Source organism: Schistocerca serialis, chromosome 8 (genome assembly GCF_023864345.2).
Source record: "Schistocerca serialis cubense isolate TAMUIC-IGC-003099 chromosome 8, iqSchSeri2.2, whole genome shotgun sequence".
In the NCBI taxonomy this organism is placed as follows: Eukaryota; Metazoa; Arthropoda; class Insecta; order Orthoptera; family Acrididae; genus Schistocerca; species Schistocerca serialis.
In genome coordinates this window covers 404,657,957-404,667,514 of record NC_064645.1, presented here as the reverse complement: position 1 = coordinate 404,667,514, position 9,558 = coordinate 404,657,957, and the positions used below count along the sequence as shown (strand labels likewise).

Below are 9,558 nucleotides of genomic sequence, written 5' to 3'. Positions count from 1 at the left end.
AACGGGTATTCATTGGATAAATATATTATACTAGAACTATCAAGTGATTACATTTTCACGCAATTTGGGTGCATAGATCCTGAGAAATCAGTACCCAGAACAACCACCTCTGGCCGTAATAACGGCCTTGATACGCCTGGGCATTGAGTCAAACAGAACTTGGATGGCGTGTACAGGTACAGTTGCCCATGCAGCTTCAATGCGATACCACAGTTCATCAAGTTGGCGTATTGTGAAGAGCCAGTTGCTCGGCCACCATTGACCAGACGTTATCAGTTGGTGAGAGATCTGGAGAATGTGCTGGCCAGGGCAGCAGTCGAACATTTTCTGTATCCAGATAGGCCCGCACAGGACCTGCAACATGCGGTCGTGCATTATCCTACCGAAATGTAGGGTTTCGCAGGGATTGAATGAAGGATAGAGCAACGGGTCGTAACACATCTGAAATGTAACGTCCACTGTTCAAAGTGCCGTCAATGCGGACAAGAGGTGACCGAGACGTGTAACCAATGGCACCCCATACCATCACGCCGGGTGATACGCCAGAATGGCGATGACGAATTCACGCTTTCAATGTGCGTTCACCGCGATGTCGCCAAACACGGATGCGACCATCATGATGCTGTAAACAGAACCTGGATTCATCCGAAAAAATGACGTTTTGCCATCCGTGCACCCAGGTTTGTCGTTGAGTACACTATCGGAGGCGCTCCTGTCTGTGATGCAGCGTCAAGGGTAACCGCAGCCACGGTCTCCGAGCTGACAGTCCATGCTGCTGCAAACGTCGTCGTACTGTTCGCGCAGATGGTTGTTGTCTTGCAAACGTCCCCATCTCTTGACTCAGGGATCGAGACGTGGCTGCACGATCCGTTATAGCCATGCGGATAAGATGCCTGTCATGTCGAACTGCTATTGATACGAGGCCGTTGGGATCCAGCAGGGCGTTCCGTATTACCCTCCTGAACCCACTGATTCCATATTCTGCAAACAGTCATTGGATCTCGACCAACGCGAGAGGCTACAATCCGACCTTTATCAAAGTCGGAAACGTGATGGTACGCATTTCTCCTCCTTACACGAGGCATCACAAGAACGTTTTACCAGACAACGCCGGTCAACTGCTGTTTGTGTATGAGAAATCGGTTGGAAACTTTCCTCATGTTAGCGCGTTGTAGGTGTCGCCACCGGCGCCAACCGTATGTGAATGCTCTGCAATGCTAATCATTTGCATATCACAGAATCTTCTTCCTGTCGGTTAAATTTGGCGTCTGTAGCACGTCATCTTCGTGGTGTAGCAATTTTAATGGCCAGTAGTGTATAATCGTTGCAAAAACATCACATACTTCTTCAATTTGTGGAGTTCCATTTTGTCTCCTCCTCCTCTCTGGGTGCTGTAGGTTATTTGTGAGGTAGTTCAGATGGTGGCGAAGCTCGAGTCTACCGGCTGTCGGTTCTTGCGTCCCTAGCACCCAAGAAGATGGTCCCACAACGTGGCTGTGACTGTTACCGTTACTCGCTCATGGACGATGCGGCTGGCTCGGCCGGCAGACAGATGCGCGAGCGGGGAGGTGTGCAGCGACGCAGCGCGCGCCAAGCCGGCGGCCTGGAATGCGCGGGCAGAGGCCTCAGTCGCCGGGTCTCTCCGTCCTTTCGCGTCCGGCCACTTCCGACTGGCATCGATTGCAGAACGGGAGCGGCGCGCCGCGGCTGCCCCCAGCACTTGTCGCCCCATGTTCGGCGGCCGAAGCGGGCCGTCCGCGTCGTGAGCGGCGCGGCCCGCCTTTCGTGTCGCAGGCCGACCCACTGCTGTCTGTGCTCGTGACGGGGGCTGCGCTGAGCCGAAGGCGCGGCCCGCCAACAGAGCGGAGCATCGGCGAGGCGTCGAGAACACCGCTGAGCTCACGATCGCTCCCTTATAGGCGCGCACGCTGTAGGTGAAAGAAGGGCAACGGGCGACCGGCGACCGCTTCGTTGGCCGAGATTTGCTTAGAATGCACTGGCGGCAAATCGGAACCAACGGACCGGTTGGCCTCGGTTGCTGTTCGAATTGCCGGCGGTAACATATACAGGGTGTTACAAAAAGGTGCGGCCAAACTTTCAGGAAACATTCCTCACACGAAAAGAAAGAAAATACGTTATGTGGACATGTGTCCGGAAAGGCTTACTTTCCATGTTAGAGCTCATTTTATTACTTCTCTTCAAATCACATTAATCATGAAATGGAAACACACAGCAACAGAACGTACCAGCGTGACTTCAAACACTTTGTTATAGGAAATGTTCAAAATGTCTTCCGTTAGCGAGGATACATGCATCCACCCTCCGTCGCATGGAATCCCTGATGCGCTGATGCAGCCCTGGAGAATGGCGTATTGTATCACAGCCGTCCACAATACGAGCACGAAGAGTCTCTACATTTGGTACCGGGGTTGCGTAGACGAGAGCTTTCAAATGCCCCCATAAATGAAAGTCAAGAGGGTTGAGGTCAGGAGAACGAGGAGGCCATGGAATTGGTCCGCTTCTACCAATCCATCGGTCACCGAATCTGTTGCTGAGAAGCGTACGAACACTTCGACTGAAATGTGCAGGAGCTCCATCGTGCATGACTCACATGTTGTGTCGTACTTGTAAAGGCACATGTTCTAGCAGCACAGGTAGAGTATCCCGTATGAAATCGTGATAACGTGCTCCATTGAGCGTAGGTGGAAGAACATGGGGCCCAATCAGGACATCACCAACAATGCCTGCCCATACATTCACAGAAAATCTGTGTTGATGACGTGATTGCACAAGTGCGTTCGGATTCTCGTCAGCCCACACATGTTGATTGTGAAAATTTACGATTTGATCACGTTGGAATGAAGCCTCATCCGTAAAGAGAACATTTGCACTGAAATGAGGATTGACACATTGTTGGATGAACCATTCGCAGAAGTGTACCCGTGGAGCCCAATCAGCTGCTGATAGTACCTGCACACGATGTACATGGTACGGAAACAACTGGTTCTCCCGTAGCACTCTCCATAAAGTGACGTGGTCAACGTTACCTTGTACAGCAGCAACTTCTCTGACGCTGACATTAGGGTTATCGTCAACTGCACGAAGAATTGCCTTGTCCATTGCAGGTGTCCTCGTCGTTCTAGGTCTTCCCCAGTCGCGAGTCATAGGCTGGAATGTTCCGTGCTCCCTAAGACGCCGATCAATTGCTTCGAACGTCTTCCTTTCGAGACACCTTCGTTCTGGAAATCCGTCTCGATACAAACGTACCGCGCCACGGCTATTGCCCCGTGCTAATCCATACATCAAATCGGCATCTGCCGACTCCGTATTTGTAAACATTGCACTGACTGCAAAACCACGTTCGTGATGAACATTAACCTGTTGATGTTACGTACTGATGTGCTTGATGCTAGTACTGAAGAGCAATGAGTCGCATGTCAACACAAGCACCGAAGTCAACATTACCTTCCTTCAATTGGGCCAACTGGCGGTGAATCGAGGAAGTACAGTACATACTGACAAAACTAAAATGAGCTCTAACATGGAAATTAAGCGTTTCCGGACACATGTCCACATAACATCGTTTCTCTATTTGTGTGTGAGGAATGTTTCCTGAAACTTTGGCCGTGCCTTTTTGTAACACCCTGTAGATGAGAATCTTAATTGGAAAAGTCATATTTTGGATCTCCTAAAGCGACCAGGTTCAGCAACTTTTGCAATCAGAACAACTGCCAATTTCGAGTATGTAGAAATCAGTAAGCTAACATACTTTGCATGTTTCCACTCTCCGATTTCATAAAAGCACTCCGTCTTCAGGCCACGAATGGCCTACCGGGACCATCCGACCGCCGTGTCATCCTCAGCGGAGGATGCAGATAAGAGGGGCGTGGGGTCAGCACACCGCTCTCCCGGTCGTTATGATGGCATTCTTGACCGATGCCGCTACTATTCGGTCTAGAAGCTCCTCAATTGGCATCACGAGGCTGAGTGCACCCCGAAAAATGGCAACAGCGCATGGCGCCCTGGATGGTCACCCATCCAAGTGCCGACCATGCCCGACAGCGCTAAACTTCGGTGATCTCACGGGAACCGGTGTATCCATTGTGGCAAGGCCGTTGCCCTACTCTCTGATGCCATACGGAATAATATTCTGGGGCAACTCAACACTTAGGCAAAAGGTATTCACTGCTCAAAAGAAAGTAGTTAGAATAATGTGTGGGGCTCATAGTCGCACGTCTTGTAGGCATCTTTTTAAAAGGTTAGGAATTCTTACAACTGCTTTACAGTACATTTACTCACTAATAAAATTTTTTCTCAAACACATGGACCAGTTTAAAATCAACGTGACATTCATGATTACAATACCAGAAAAAAGAAAGACCTACACTATCCTTTACTTAACCTATCTTTGGCACAGAAAGGGGTAAAATATGCTGCTATAAAACTTTTTGATAAATTACCAGATGAATTAAAATGTCCGACAGACAGCAGTAATAGTTTCAAAAATAAATTGAAATCATACGTCCTTGACAACTCATTCTATACCATAGATGAATTCTTAAATATGAGTAAATAAATCTGGAGATGTAATATATGCATTTTGTGCCATTTAAGGGAATGGGATAGATAATAGAAATATTTAGGTATAACACTATAATATTAAAAAAAACTTGTTTCTTGTGCATTTGACACGTTCCACACCAGAACGGCTCTTACGTGCCATTGATAAATGGAACACGTAACCAACTAACTAACTAACACCAAAGCGTTGGCGGTGCGTTCACCTTGGTCCCTTTCCCTACTATGGACGCCAGGTCCCATGTTTCCTGGTTCAGTAGCGATATGCTATGTTTGTTGAACGGGTGTGAATTTATAGTGTTTAAAATGGAATATGGAGTGGAATACGGTGGTAACATTTAAGCTGATACAGTTTTATCGTGATAAGGATTTGTAAGGGACCCTAAGAACTGCGGCTATGAAAACAAATTGAAAAGATGAAACTACTGGAGGGAAGCAAGTAAGCTGTTAGGAAGTAATGAGCACGGTGTGTAAAATAAACTACAATCCTTATTGACTCCTTTTCACCGTGAACGACAAAGAGAAACAAACAAAAGTACACTACTCGCCATTAAAATTGCTATACCACGAAGATGACGTGCTACAGACGCGAAATTTAACCGACACGAAGAAGATGCTGTGATATGCAAATGATTATCTTTTCAGAGAATTCACACAAGGTTGGCGCCAGTGGCGACAACGTGCTGACATGAGGACAGTTTCCAACCCATTTCTCATACACAAACAGCAGTTGATCGGCGTTACCTGGTGAAACGTTGTTGTGATGCCTCGTGTAAGGAGGAGATTGCGTACCATCACGTTTCCGACTTTGATAAAGGTCGGGTTGTAGCCTATCGCGATTGCGGTTTATCATATCGCGACATTGCTGCTCGCGTTGGTCGAGATCCAATGACTGTTTGCAGAATATGGAATCAGTGGGTTCAGGAGGGTAATACGGAACGCCGTGCTGGATCCCAACGGCCTCGTATCGCTAGCAGTCGAGATGACACGCGTCTTTTCCGAATGGCTGTAACGGATCGTGCAGCCACGTCTCGATGCCTGAGTCAACAGATGTGGCCGTTTCCAAGACAACAACCATCTGCACGAACAGTTCGACGACGTGTGCAGCAGCATGGACTATCGACTCGGAGACAATTGCAGCGGTTACCCTTGACGCAGACAGGAGCGCCTGCGATGGTGTACGCAACGACGAACCTGGGTGCACGAATGGCAAAACGTCATTTTTTCGGATGAATCCAGGTTCTGTTTACAGCATCATGATGGTGGCATCAGTGTTTGGCGACATCGCGGTGAACGCACATTGGAAGCGTGTATTCGTCATCGCCATACTGGCGTATCACCCGGCGTTATGGTATGGGATGCCATTGGTTACACGTCTCGGTCACCTCTTGTTCACATTGACGGCACTTTGAACAGTGGACGTTACATTTCAGATGTGTTACGACCCGTGAAACCCTACATTCCAGCAGGATAGTGCACGACCGCATGTTGCAGGTCCTGTACGGGCCTTTCTGGATACAGAAAATATTCGACTGCTGCTCTGGCCAGCACATTCTCCAGATCTCGCAGCAATTGAAAACGTCTGGTCAATGGTGGCCGAGCAACTGGCTCGTCACAATACGCCAGTCACTACTCTTGATGAACTGTGGTATCGTGTTCAAGCTGCATGGGCAGCTGTACCTGTACACGCCATCCAAGCTCTGACTGACTCAATGCCCAGGCGTGTCAAGGCCGTTATTACGGCCAGAGGTGGTTGTTCTGGGTACTGATTTTTCAGGATCTATGCACCCAAATCGCGTGAAAATGTTATCACATGCCAGTTGTATTATAATATATTTGTCCAATGATTACCCGTTTATTATCTGCATTTCTTCTTGGTGTAGCAATTTTAATGGCCAGTAGTGTATTTCAATATTTTAAAGTTGTACACTGAGCTTACATACGAATTCCCAGTAGCTAAATATCCCGGAATGACCATTAATCTTTCTATTGGAGGTACAGGTCTCGAAGAAGCGAAGTAATTTTTGGAAATAATTTAGCGCCTACGCGATTCAGTAAAAACTCGAAATCTGTAGCTTTCATTCAGAAAAAAATACGATAGCCCATATTCCCATTCAATTTTAACGTCAGACACTTGTTTTGCCCCACCGAACTGCCCCTAACATTTTAGGGCTTTAACGCGCTAGGCAGCCTGGCAGCGACAACCAGGCTGCGCCAGAAAAATGAAACAACGACGGCACATGTAGACCACGCATTTGGCGGCGACTGTGATTTCCTGATTGTGGCAGCCAGCGGAACACATCGGAGTACACAGCAACCATCTGGCTCTGCGCGGCCAGTTGTGAGCAGGCTGTACGTATGTCGTTGCCTACAGTTTCTGCGCGCTTGTCGAGGCAGCCAGATCTTACTTATATCACGAAACAAAATTAGCGATGAGTTTTGATTGCTTATAGGGCCTGGGGGAATTTCCGATTCTGGAGGAACTTCAGTATGTCTTCAAATTTATAGCTATCTCTTTGTGGTACATAATTTTGTAAAACACAGCATGCTTTTATTATGCCCATTGCAAATTCTTCTCGAACATCACTAGGTGAAGCAAAATTCCCTATTCATTTACCAGAACTTCAAACGTGCATCCGAAAAACCACCTTGTCCAAAAAAATTTTTTGTTGTCAGTTGAACTTCTTACTCAATAACAACGCATTAAAATTTCAGATATTTCCAAATGGCTCGTCTCCGGCAGTATCGTACGTAATCGGTACTTCTTTGTCTCATATGGAGCTTTTATTCGGTATTCATAAATTTTTACTAACGAGTTTTTTACGCAAAACTGATTGTTTAAAAATATAGATAAGTCGCTACACATTACATTTGCTCCAATATATGTAAGTGAATTTGTAATCCGCCTCACATAAGGCAAGTAAAACGGTGGAAAACTAATTTATGTAATGATACTACTGCCGACTCAGCATTGCGGCTGGCTCAGCAAATGTTATTTAGAAAAAAAAAAAAAAAAAAAAAAAAAAAAAAAAAAAAAAATATATATATATATATATATATATATCTTTCAGCAAATCCGAATTCCGTTTCGAATACATTTTAGATGTTGGTAACACTGCTGTTTTCAGCAGCTGATAATGATCGTCTTTCCTTGTGCATATTTTCGCTTAAGTGAAGTGTTTTGTTTATGTCCTCCTGAAATTTTTTTGCAAACAAAGCAGACCATCAGAGGAAGCTAGGTATCAGTTTTTCATGGGCGAAACTCCCACTGCAGCACTTCATGATGATACAGATTTTCACTTTAACAATGACGCTGTTTGTAGTGGATGCTAGACCCTTCCAACCACTTTGCTGTTCAGTAGCATCCAGGCAATCTACACCATCACATTACTTCCACTTCGCCCCTTCCTCTATCAAAGAAAATGCTTTGATAATCGATAATCGAAAACGATATTATACCACAATACCCCCTAGAGTTTTACACATAATGGTGAATTAATAGCAGGCTTCTATTGCTAGGCATATATAAATTCTTTTAAGTAATTATCTCCATAGTAATTTCATGGTACAAAAAGGAATTAATACACACTCACCAAAGAAACACGAAGTGCCAAAAGGAATGCCAAGATGAAGTCTGTAGATGAAGAAATGCATCAGGATGAAGACTATACTCCAGGAATGTTCTGAGACACAATTTAATATATGTCACATCTTCATTCTCTATATCCTACAAGCTGCATTTTTCGGAATTTAGGTACATGTATCTCCTGAAGTATATAAACTATTCATTTATTTTTTCTGTACAGTTGTCTACACATATGAGTTAGACCTAAGCTTTATTGCAGTTTCAACTAATTTATAGAAAAATAGATCTTTTAATTAAGAAAAACGTTGTAAAAATTAAAATATAAGCTATAATAACAATTTTTCCGGTTAATATACATAATGTGCAGAAGAAACAGGTGTAGTATTTCAGCCGCCATCATGCATGCAGCAACAATTTAGTTTCCTTCACATGTGTGGTGTGGGATTAAATGGGACCTGAATTTGAGGAAGCATTTTAGAAAATACTATGCATCAATTTATTGTTACTGTTTTTAATAAACATCAGTACTTCCCAAATTGTTAAAAATACTTGCAAGTTGTTTATAAAGTATTTTGCAAAAACTGTGATAAAGTACAAAACTGTAAAACATATGCAAAAGAAATAATGCATGGAAGAAACAGGTGATGATATCAAATTACATATAGCCGAAAAAGTACCCAGTTTATTTTGACTTTTGACAATGGTTGGTGTTATCGCCCCTAAGATATTTTAAATGTATAAGATTTGCCAGTCACTACAATTTTACCTCTGGCTCGTTCTTTCCCTTTGAAGTCGAGTCTTTTACCTTTTCTGCCAATAAGTTAAGGTCTTATTCGTCTAAAATCAACATTGACTTTTGAAGTTTACCTTCATCATTCTGCCGTACAGCAAACTCCAAGTAGTTAAGGCAGAATAATTCCTGAAGGGGACCTTATCTTCTGATTCAATTTTTTTGGGTCATCACTCTTTCGACTGGTTTGATGTTGTCCCTCTCGCATTCTTCTCTTCTGCCAACCTCTTCATCTCACAGTAGCACTTACGTCCAACGTCCTCAGTTATTTGTTGGATATATTGCAATCTCTGTCTTGACCTTCGCTTTTTACTTTTTAAATCTTTCTCTTGTGCCATGGAAGTTATTCCCTGATGTCTTGAAACATATCCTATCATCCTGTCCCTTTTCTTGTCAGTGTTTTCTACATATTTGTTTACTCGCCATTTCTACGGAGCACCTCCTCATTTCTTATTGCGCCCTCTAATTTTCAACATTCTTCTGTGGCAGCATATCTTAAACACTTCAATTCTCTTCTTTTCTGGTTTTCGTACAGTCCGTGATAATTACTTTCAGTCAGTGATGTGCAGCAGTTGTATATTGTCAGAAATTTCTTCCTCAAATT

The 9,558-nt window shown here is 44.5% G+C and overlaps 1 pseudogene; it reads right to left on the bottom strand.

Moving 5' to 3' along the window:
• Positions 1–4,002: 4,002 nt before the first annotated feature.
• LOC126417738 (5S ribosomal RNA) lies at positions 4,003–4,120 on the bottom strand (annotated as a pseudogene).
• Between the last annotated feature and the right edge of the window lie 5,438 nt (positions 4,121–9,558).